The sequence below is a fragment of the Mustelus asterias genome, chromosome 17 (genome assembly GCF_964213995.1).
Source record: "Mustelus asterias chromosome 17, sMusAst1.hap1.1, whole genome shotgun sequence".
Taxonomy (NCBI): domain Eukaryota; kingdom Metazoa; phylum Chordata; class Chondrichthyes; order Carcharhiniformes; family Triakidae; genus Mustelus; species Mustelus asterias.
Genome location: NC_135817.1, coordinates 76,030,815 through 76,038,967, shown reverse-complemented (window position 1 = coordinate 76,038,967; position 8,153 = coordinate 76,030,815). Strand labels below are relative to the sequence as shown.

Below are 8,153 nucleotides of genomic sequence, written 5' to 3'. Positions count from 1 at the left end.
GAGACTCTGAATTGGATTTGATTTGATTGAATTGGAAAAGTATTGGAAAAAAAAAAAAATTTTGGCTAAGGTCGCTTCTCGGCCTTTTGGCTAAGATCAAGTGTGGTCTGCTGATGCTGTGCTTGGTTGAGGTCATTGGGTTGCATCTCAGCTTCATTTTCATATGAAGCAATTTTTTAAAAGCAGCATCTCGGCCTTTTGGCTAAGATGCAAATGAGATCAAGCCTTGGAGGAGGAAACCTCCGCCTACTCCAATCAGCTTAGCTCATGTAGATCAGGCCCAAGACAGGGTAGGTGTTGCATACCCTGTTTTGTCAGCTTGGATCGGGAATGTCTCAACTTGTTGAGACTCTGAATTGGACTTGATTTGATTGAATTGGAAAAGTATATTAAAAATTTTTTTTGGCTAAGATCGTTTCTCGGCCTTTTGGCTAAGATCAAGTGTAGTATGGACAGGCTGTACTTGGTTGAGGTCATTAGGTTACATTTAAGCTTCATTTGAAGCAATTTTTAAAAGCGGCATCTCGGCCTTTGGCTAAGATGCAAATGAGATCAAGCCTTGGAGGAGGAGGACTTGCACCTACTCCAATCAGCTTGGCTCATGTAGATCTGGCCCAAGACAGGAGTGGAGGCTCTGTCTTGTCAGCTTGGATTGGAAATGTCTCAACTTGTTGAGACTCTGAATTGGACTTGATTTGATTGAATTGGGATAAAAACAAAATTGTCAACTGTATTTTTGGCTAAGGTCAAGTGTAGTTTTGCTGTCCTGCACTTGACTGAAGTCAATGAGGTTACACTGAGGCTTCGTTTGAAGAAATGTTTAAAAACGGCATCTGGGCCTTTTGGCTAAGATGCAAATGAGATCAAGCACTGGAGGGGGTGCAATGCCTGCTCCTATCAGCTTGGATCAGATAGATCAAGCCCTAGACAGGAAGAGGCCAGCCTGTCTTGTCAGCTTGGCTCTGTAATGTCGTACTGGTTGAGACTTTTAATTGGAATTTGATTGGATATAACTGAAAAATAAATATTATCAACCGGTTATTACCCTAAAACCCTTTCCATTACAATCCCATACCCCAGTAACAGATAGCACACATAGGGCGCTCGATTTTCTGGACTGGGACTTGAGAACTGCCCACATTCGGGGTGCGGATTTGATTTATTATTGTCACATGTATCAGCATACAGCAAAAAGTATTGTTTCTTGCGCGCTACACAGCAAAGCATACCGTTCATAAAGAGGGAAAGGATAGGGTGCAGAATGTAGAGTTACAGTCATAGCCAGGGTGTGAAAGAGTTAGAAGAGAGTTTTAGAAGCATAGAACGAGAGCAAAAGATAGAATTAGGGAGTATGTTGTCACAGCTTATAAGAAGTCGACACGCTCCGGTGCCATCTTGAATTTTGTGAGAGGGAGCTCCAGTGTGGCTCCACTGAGGCGAGAGGTTTCACCTTGCTTCCTTGTGCTAAGTTGCTCATGGCTGTACAACATCACAGCCTCCAATAGAGGGAGTGTCACATTTAGTATCCCAAAAGATAGCTACACAGCTACAAAGAATCACGATTAACACTAATCTGTCTCCCTCCCTAAGTTGTTCTTATTTTCTAAAACATTTATTCTAGAAAAGATGTTGCTTCAGCTTTCATTCCCCCCCGAATCGAGGTTTTTCCTCCCTTCTCGCGTACGAGTTATGGAGATGGACCCCCGACTCTTCTTGCTTTAGATTGATTCACACAGGAAGGAAGAAAATTCCAGAGTCCTGCCTTCAGGCAGAGAATTGAAGCAGCCAGCTCTGGGGCCACGAGCAGTGGTCGGAAAACTCCCATAATTGGAGGGCGGGTGGGGAAGGGGGGTGGGGGAGGTGGGGGGGGATGTCGTTTCTGTTTTAAAATCTTTTACTGTCACACTGTGAAGGGACTTCATAGAACCCTTACAGTGCAGAAGGAGCGCATTTGGCCCATTGAGTCTGCACAGATTCATACCCAGGATTACCCTGTAACCCCACAAATGTACCCCTCTAATCCCCCTAGCCGACACATCTTGGGACACTAAGGGGCAATTTAACATGGTCAATCCACCTAACCTGCAACTCTTTGGATTGTGGGAGGAAACCGGAGCACCCAGAGGAAACCCATGCAGACACGGGGAAAACGTGCAAACTCCACCCGAGGCCGGAATTGAACCTGGGACCCTGGTGCTGTGAGGCAGCCGTGCGAACCACTGTGCCACTGTGGTTAGAGAGTACTGAGAGATTTCTGAACCCTGGGTGCGATGGCCTTACAGACATTCCTCCTCCATCTGAACTGAGAGCTAAGTTTCCCCTGTTGCTGGTGCACACGCCCACACGTGAATTGAGGTGAGATTTACCCAATTGAACTTTGTGTTGCCAATGAATTGGCAGAGAGGGGATGGAAAATGTCAATTTGTGTGCTCACCACATCAACAAATGCTTAGCCTGATAGTGAAAGGGAATAACTTTAATATGGTAAACAGCCCGAAAGCATGCATAAGTCAGTGGTTTCAAGCTCCTTTGTGGGACAGATACCTTGGGACCACTAAGATACTCCTGGGGAAGACTTATCAATACCAGAGGACCCATTGTCCCAGCTTCTGCTCGAAACAGCAGCCCCGCTTCCTACTCCCAAAGCACTCTTCTCCTATGGGATCAGCAAACATCAGGAGAGGACGTGACTGATTGCAGCAGTCCCTGCCCCCGACTGCTAAATACTCAACCACTACACTCCTTGCCCAAAGTGGCTATCTAGGCAGCCAGCGGTGCCCATGGATGGAATGTGATTCAGCAGCTTCTAGTGAGGACAGAAAAATAAAGCAGACCACAACACATATTTACCTGTGGTAGGACTGCTAGCATCAGCTGCTCCAATCTCTTTCGATATCTGATGCTGTCTAAGTACAAGGGGAACTTGTACTGGGGCGGCACGGTGGCACAGTGGTTAGCAGTGCTGCCTCATAGTGACAGGAACCCGGGTTTGATTCCCGGCTTGGGTCACTGTCTGTGCGGAGTCTGCACATTCTCCCCATCTCTGCGTGGGTTTCCTCCGGGTGCTCCGGTTTCCTCCCACAGTCCAAAGATGCGCGGGTTAGGTGGATTGGCCATGCTAAATTTAGTGTCAGGGGGACTAGCTAGGGTAAATTAGCATGGGGTTGAGGGGATAGAGCCTGGGTGGGATTGTGGTTGATGCAGAGACTCGATGGGCCGAATGGCCTCCTTCTGCACTATATGATTCTACGATTCGACTTAGTTGTTGCAAGTGCTTGCCTTTTGTATGCATCTGTCATGTAAAAATACAAGTGAGGGAGATTTTTTATTGGTTTCTTTGTGCTACTTTCTGTCAAAAACACAAATATGGATCTGCATATCAAAAAATATCTTGGGCCTGTTTTAGCCGGCAAAGTAACAATGAGTTCAATGACTGTCACTCCATTTAGTGTGTAAACCATCTGGCAATTTGTGGCACTGTACCACATGAGTTGTGGATGGCCAGAAGTTGCAGAAGTTTGGCTGTTAACCTCGCTCAACCCCACTCATTGGTAGCCCTGTGAGTTTCAAAAATTTGCTGTATTATTTAGGGTACAGAATGTACTCTGACAGGGAGACTTCAATGCCCATCGCCAAGAGAGACGTAGTACCATCTGCTAACTGAACTGGTCATGTCCTGAAGGACACGGCTGCCAGACTGGGCCTGGGCAGGTGAGGAGGGAAAAATGTACTTTGGCCCAAATCGTCCGCAATCTACCTGTTGCAGGTGTATCTATCCATAATAGCAGGAGTGACCACTGTGAAGTCCTTGTGGAGATGAAGTTCCATTTTCACATTTCCGTTGTGTAGTATGACTCGAGAACACCTTGTTAAATAGGATAGATTCAGAACAGATCTAATGGTTGAATATAAGGCATCTATGTGGGCCATCAGCCGTAATGCAATTATATTCAACCACAGTCTGTAACCTCATGGCTTGGTATATCCCCCACTCTACCATCGCCTTCAACCTTGGGTTGAAGAGTGTAAAAGAGCATATCAGGAACAGCACCAGGTGTGCCTAAAATTGACGTGTGACCTTGGTGAAGCTACAACACAATGAAACAAACATACAAAACAGTATATTATAGACGGAGCTTAAGCAATCCCACAACAAGGGGAGGTGATGGCCTAGTGGTATAATCGCTAGACTATTACTCCAGAAACTCAGCTAATGTTCTGGGACCCGGATTCAAATCCCACCATGGCAGCTGGTGGAATTTGAATTCAATTAAAAATATTTGGAATTAAGAATCTACTGATGATCATGAAACCATTGTTGATTGTTGGAAAAACCCATCTGGTTCACTAATATCCTTTAGGGAAGGAAATCTGCTGTCCTTACCTGGTCTGACCTACATGTGACTCCAGAGCCACAGCAATGTGGTTGACTCTCAACTGCCCTCGGGCAACTAGGGATGGGCAATAAATGGTGGCCAGCCAGCGATGCCCATGTCCCACAAATTAATTTTAAAAAAAACAAAGGATCAGATCAGAGCTCTGCCACATCTGGTCATGAATGGTGGTGGACAATTAGAGAACTGACTGGAGATAGCCTGTGATAAAGGATGCAACACGTGAATATGAAAGATAGTCCTGAAGCATTTGCAAACTTTTTCAACCAGAAGTACTGAGTGAATGATCCATTCTGAACTCCTCCTGAGGTCCCCATGATCACAGACTTCAGTCCTTGGCTAATTTGATTCATTCCCTGTGGTAGTAAGGAACAGTTGAGTGTACTGGATGCATGAAAGGTCTCAACAACATTCTGGCTGCAGTGCTGAAAATTTGTGCTCCAAAATAAACCACGTTCCTGGCATCTACAAGATGCCCTGCGGCAACCTGCCATGGCTCCATCTAAACCAACAATCTCTGTCACCTAATAGGACAAGGGGAGCAGGTGTATGAGCACACCCCTCCAAGCCGCACACCGTCCTGACTTGAGGTATGTAAAGGTCAGGGATTCAGAATATGCTGTTGAAGGAGGCTTGGGGAATTGCTGTAGTCACCCTTTAATTGGTGAGTTGGTGATGGAGGAAATGAATGGTTAAGGTGGTACCGATCAAGCAGGCTGCTTTGTCCTGGACGATGTAGAGCTTCTCGAGTGCTTTTGAAGCTCAAAACCATCCCTGAAGTGGTCAAACATCCCTTCTGACTCATGGGAGTCCTTCGCTTGTGACAACCCAAAATGGAAAGGTCCTTTTAGGAAGGCAGCAAAAAACATGGAGAGAATCTGTGAGGAACATGCAGAGGTGAAGTCAAGAGGTTGAATGGAGGGCACGAACACCCAACCAACTCATTTATCCCATGCTTTGAGCACCACCTGCCCTATGACTGGCAGAGTCTGGAGATCCTGTACTGGGCTCATTAGCCATCGCATAACTCATTGAACCAGAGTGGAAGCAAGTCATCGTCAATCCCCAGGGACTGTCGAGGAAGAAGATGGGATTAGAGCTTCGGTCATCCAGGCAAGTGAAGAAAACATAATTACATTCCTGACTGGCTCATTGTAAATGGTGGGCAAGCTTACTGATGTTCTACAGTGATTAACTAGCAACTTGGCGGAGAATACCTCACACTTGACAATTAGTTTCTGCCATTAAGAAGTTCATTTTGAATCCTTTTTTCACGATAGTCACGTGCTTCCTCAGAAGGAAGGACTGAGGGAGACTCACTCAAGGTCTCTCAGTGGGTCTGAAGGCTGCAAGTAAATAGACCGTAAGATATAGGAGTCAAATTAGGCCATTCAGCCAATTGAACCTGTGCTGCTATTCAATCATGGCTGGTAAGTTTCTCAGCAAGGAGTCTAACAACACCAGGTTAAAGTCCAACAGGTTTATTTGGTAGCAAACGCCACTAACTTTCGGAGCGCTGCTCCTTCGTCCGGAGCAGCGCTCCGAAAGCTAGTGGCGTTTGCTACCAAATAAACCTGTTGGACTTTAACCTGGTGTTGTTAGACTCCTTGCTGTGTTTACCCCAGTCCAACGCAGGCATCTCCACATCTAGTTTCTCAGCCCCATTCTCCCACCTTTCCCCTGTAACCTTGGATCCTCTCACCAATCAAGAACCTATCTAGCAGCTTTGACAAAAGGTCATCTGGACTCGAAACGTCAGCTCTTTTCTCTCCTTACAGATGCTGCCAGACCTGCTGAGATTTTCCAGCGTTTTCTCTTTTGGTTTCAGATTCCAGCATCCACAGTAATTTGCTTTTACCCAAGAAACTATCTACCTCTGTCTTAAATGCACTCAATGACCTGGGCTCCACGGCCTTCTGTGGCAATGAATTCCACAGATTCACCACCCTCTGGCTGAAGAAATTCCTCCTCATCTATTTTCTAAAGGGTTACCCCTTTATTTTGAGGCTGTGCCCTTGGATCCTAGTCTCTCTGACTAATGGAAACATCTTCCCCACATCCACTCTATCCAGGCCTTTCAGTATTCTGTAAAAAATCTGTTGAACCACCTATTAACTATCCTCTCGCCTGGAAAAGTGTGTGTGGCAATGTGGGTAAGGGGGAGGGAGATGGTAGGCAGGGTAGTGCATTAATCCATTCCACATTTTGTATCTCATTTTTCATATCAATTTTACTAGTCCCAGGGAAGCCTAGTCTGCCAGAAGGAGGCAATGGAAATTTTCAGGCGAAATCCCAATGATATTTCACCCTTAATGGAAAGTTATGAGGACCACGCCCACACTGTGATGCCGGAGCAGGCAAAGGTTTCTGTCAGGAGCACGGTTTTTGAAGTATGATCCTTTGATGTGGTGCATTGATCCACTCCATGTTCTGCACCATACATTTGTCATAGTCCATGTTTTCGCATCTTATATTAGTCGTGATGCATTTATCCAGTCCATGTTTTGCATCAGACACGAGCCTATTCTGATTAAAGCCTCGAATGAGAAGTTGGAGACAGCAGAAGTCTCCTCTTATGTCAGAGGAATGCAATTTGACAGGCCCTTGTTGAGTTCCTCCTTTCGCACTCGCACCAAGTTACAAATGCATCATCCGGTTAGGAAGGTTATTTCTTATATATGGGCTCGGATTTACGTTGGCCCTTGTCCTCTGTGTGACTTGGTAAACAAGAGGCAAAATGCTTCAGGGATTAGCAAGATCATAGGCTGCAGAGACAAGGGAATAGATTTTATTTCTCCAAAAAAATTGCTTGCTTGCAAAGCAGAGCTCCTTGACATTGGACAGGAAATAAAAAGAAAATGGTAAATTGTGACACTTGCGCAATATGGATGAGGGAAAGGAATCTGTTTCAGTTTGGTGCACCATCTGGAATATGTTCCATGGTTTGTTTGCATTTTAAAACACCTCAAATGATTTTTAAAATTCATTCATGGGCTACGGAAACAGAGAAGAAACAAAGAAGATAGGAGCAGGAAGAGGCCATTTGGCCCTTTGAGCCTGCTCAGCCATTCATCACGATCATGGCTGATCGTCCAACTCAATAGCCTAATCCTGCTTTCTCCCCATAACATCGCTGGCTGGGCCAGCATTTATTGCCCATCCCTAGTTGCCCTTGTTCAGAGGGCAGTTGAGAGTCAATCACATTGCTGTGGCTCTGGAGTCACATGTAGGCCAGACTGGGTATGGACGGCAAAGCGTTATCCTTGTTCTGACACCTCCACAGCCTCACCCCTCCCTATCTCTGCAACCTCTTCCAGCCACACTATGTCCCAACTCCAATTTTGACCCCTTCAGCGTTCTCCTTTGCTCGCTGTGTCTTCAGCTTCCTAGACCCTGACTCCAGAAATTCCCTTCCCAAAACTCCCCTGTCTCGACTTCCCTTTCTTGCTCTATGATACTCTTCAAGACTTATCTCTTTGCCCCAAGTTTTTTTGTGACCCGTCCTAATGTCTCTGCTGTGGCGTGGTGCCAAATCAAGTTTGGTAATGCATATGCGGAATATTCCGATAGATTTTACTCTGTTAAAGGCACTCCAGAGTAAGTGGATTTGTTGACCCTTCTGCGGCTTTAAGAGCAAAACCTGACCACCGGAATACAGTGGTTAACACTACTGCCTCACCACAGCACCAGGGACCCGGGTTCGATTCCCGGCTTGGGTCTGTGCGGAGTTTGCACGTTCTCCGTGTGTCTGCATGGGTT

At 45.9% G+C, this 8,153-nt stretch overlaps 1 non-coding gene across 1 annotated transcript; it reads left to right on the top strand.

The window, feature by feature from the left end:
* Positions 1-411: 411 nt before the first annotated feature.
* On the top strand, positions 412-605 carry LOC144506721 (U2 spliceosomal RNA). The gene has a single exon (XR_013499956.1). It is a non-coding gene; the product is annotated as a U2 spliceosomal RNA (small nuclear RNA).
* Positions 606-8,153: the final 7,548 nt, after the last annotated feature.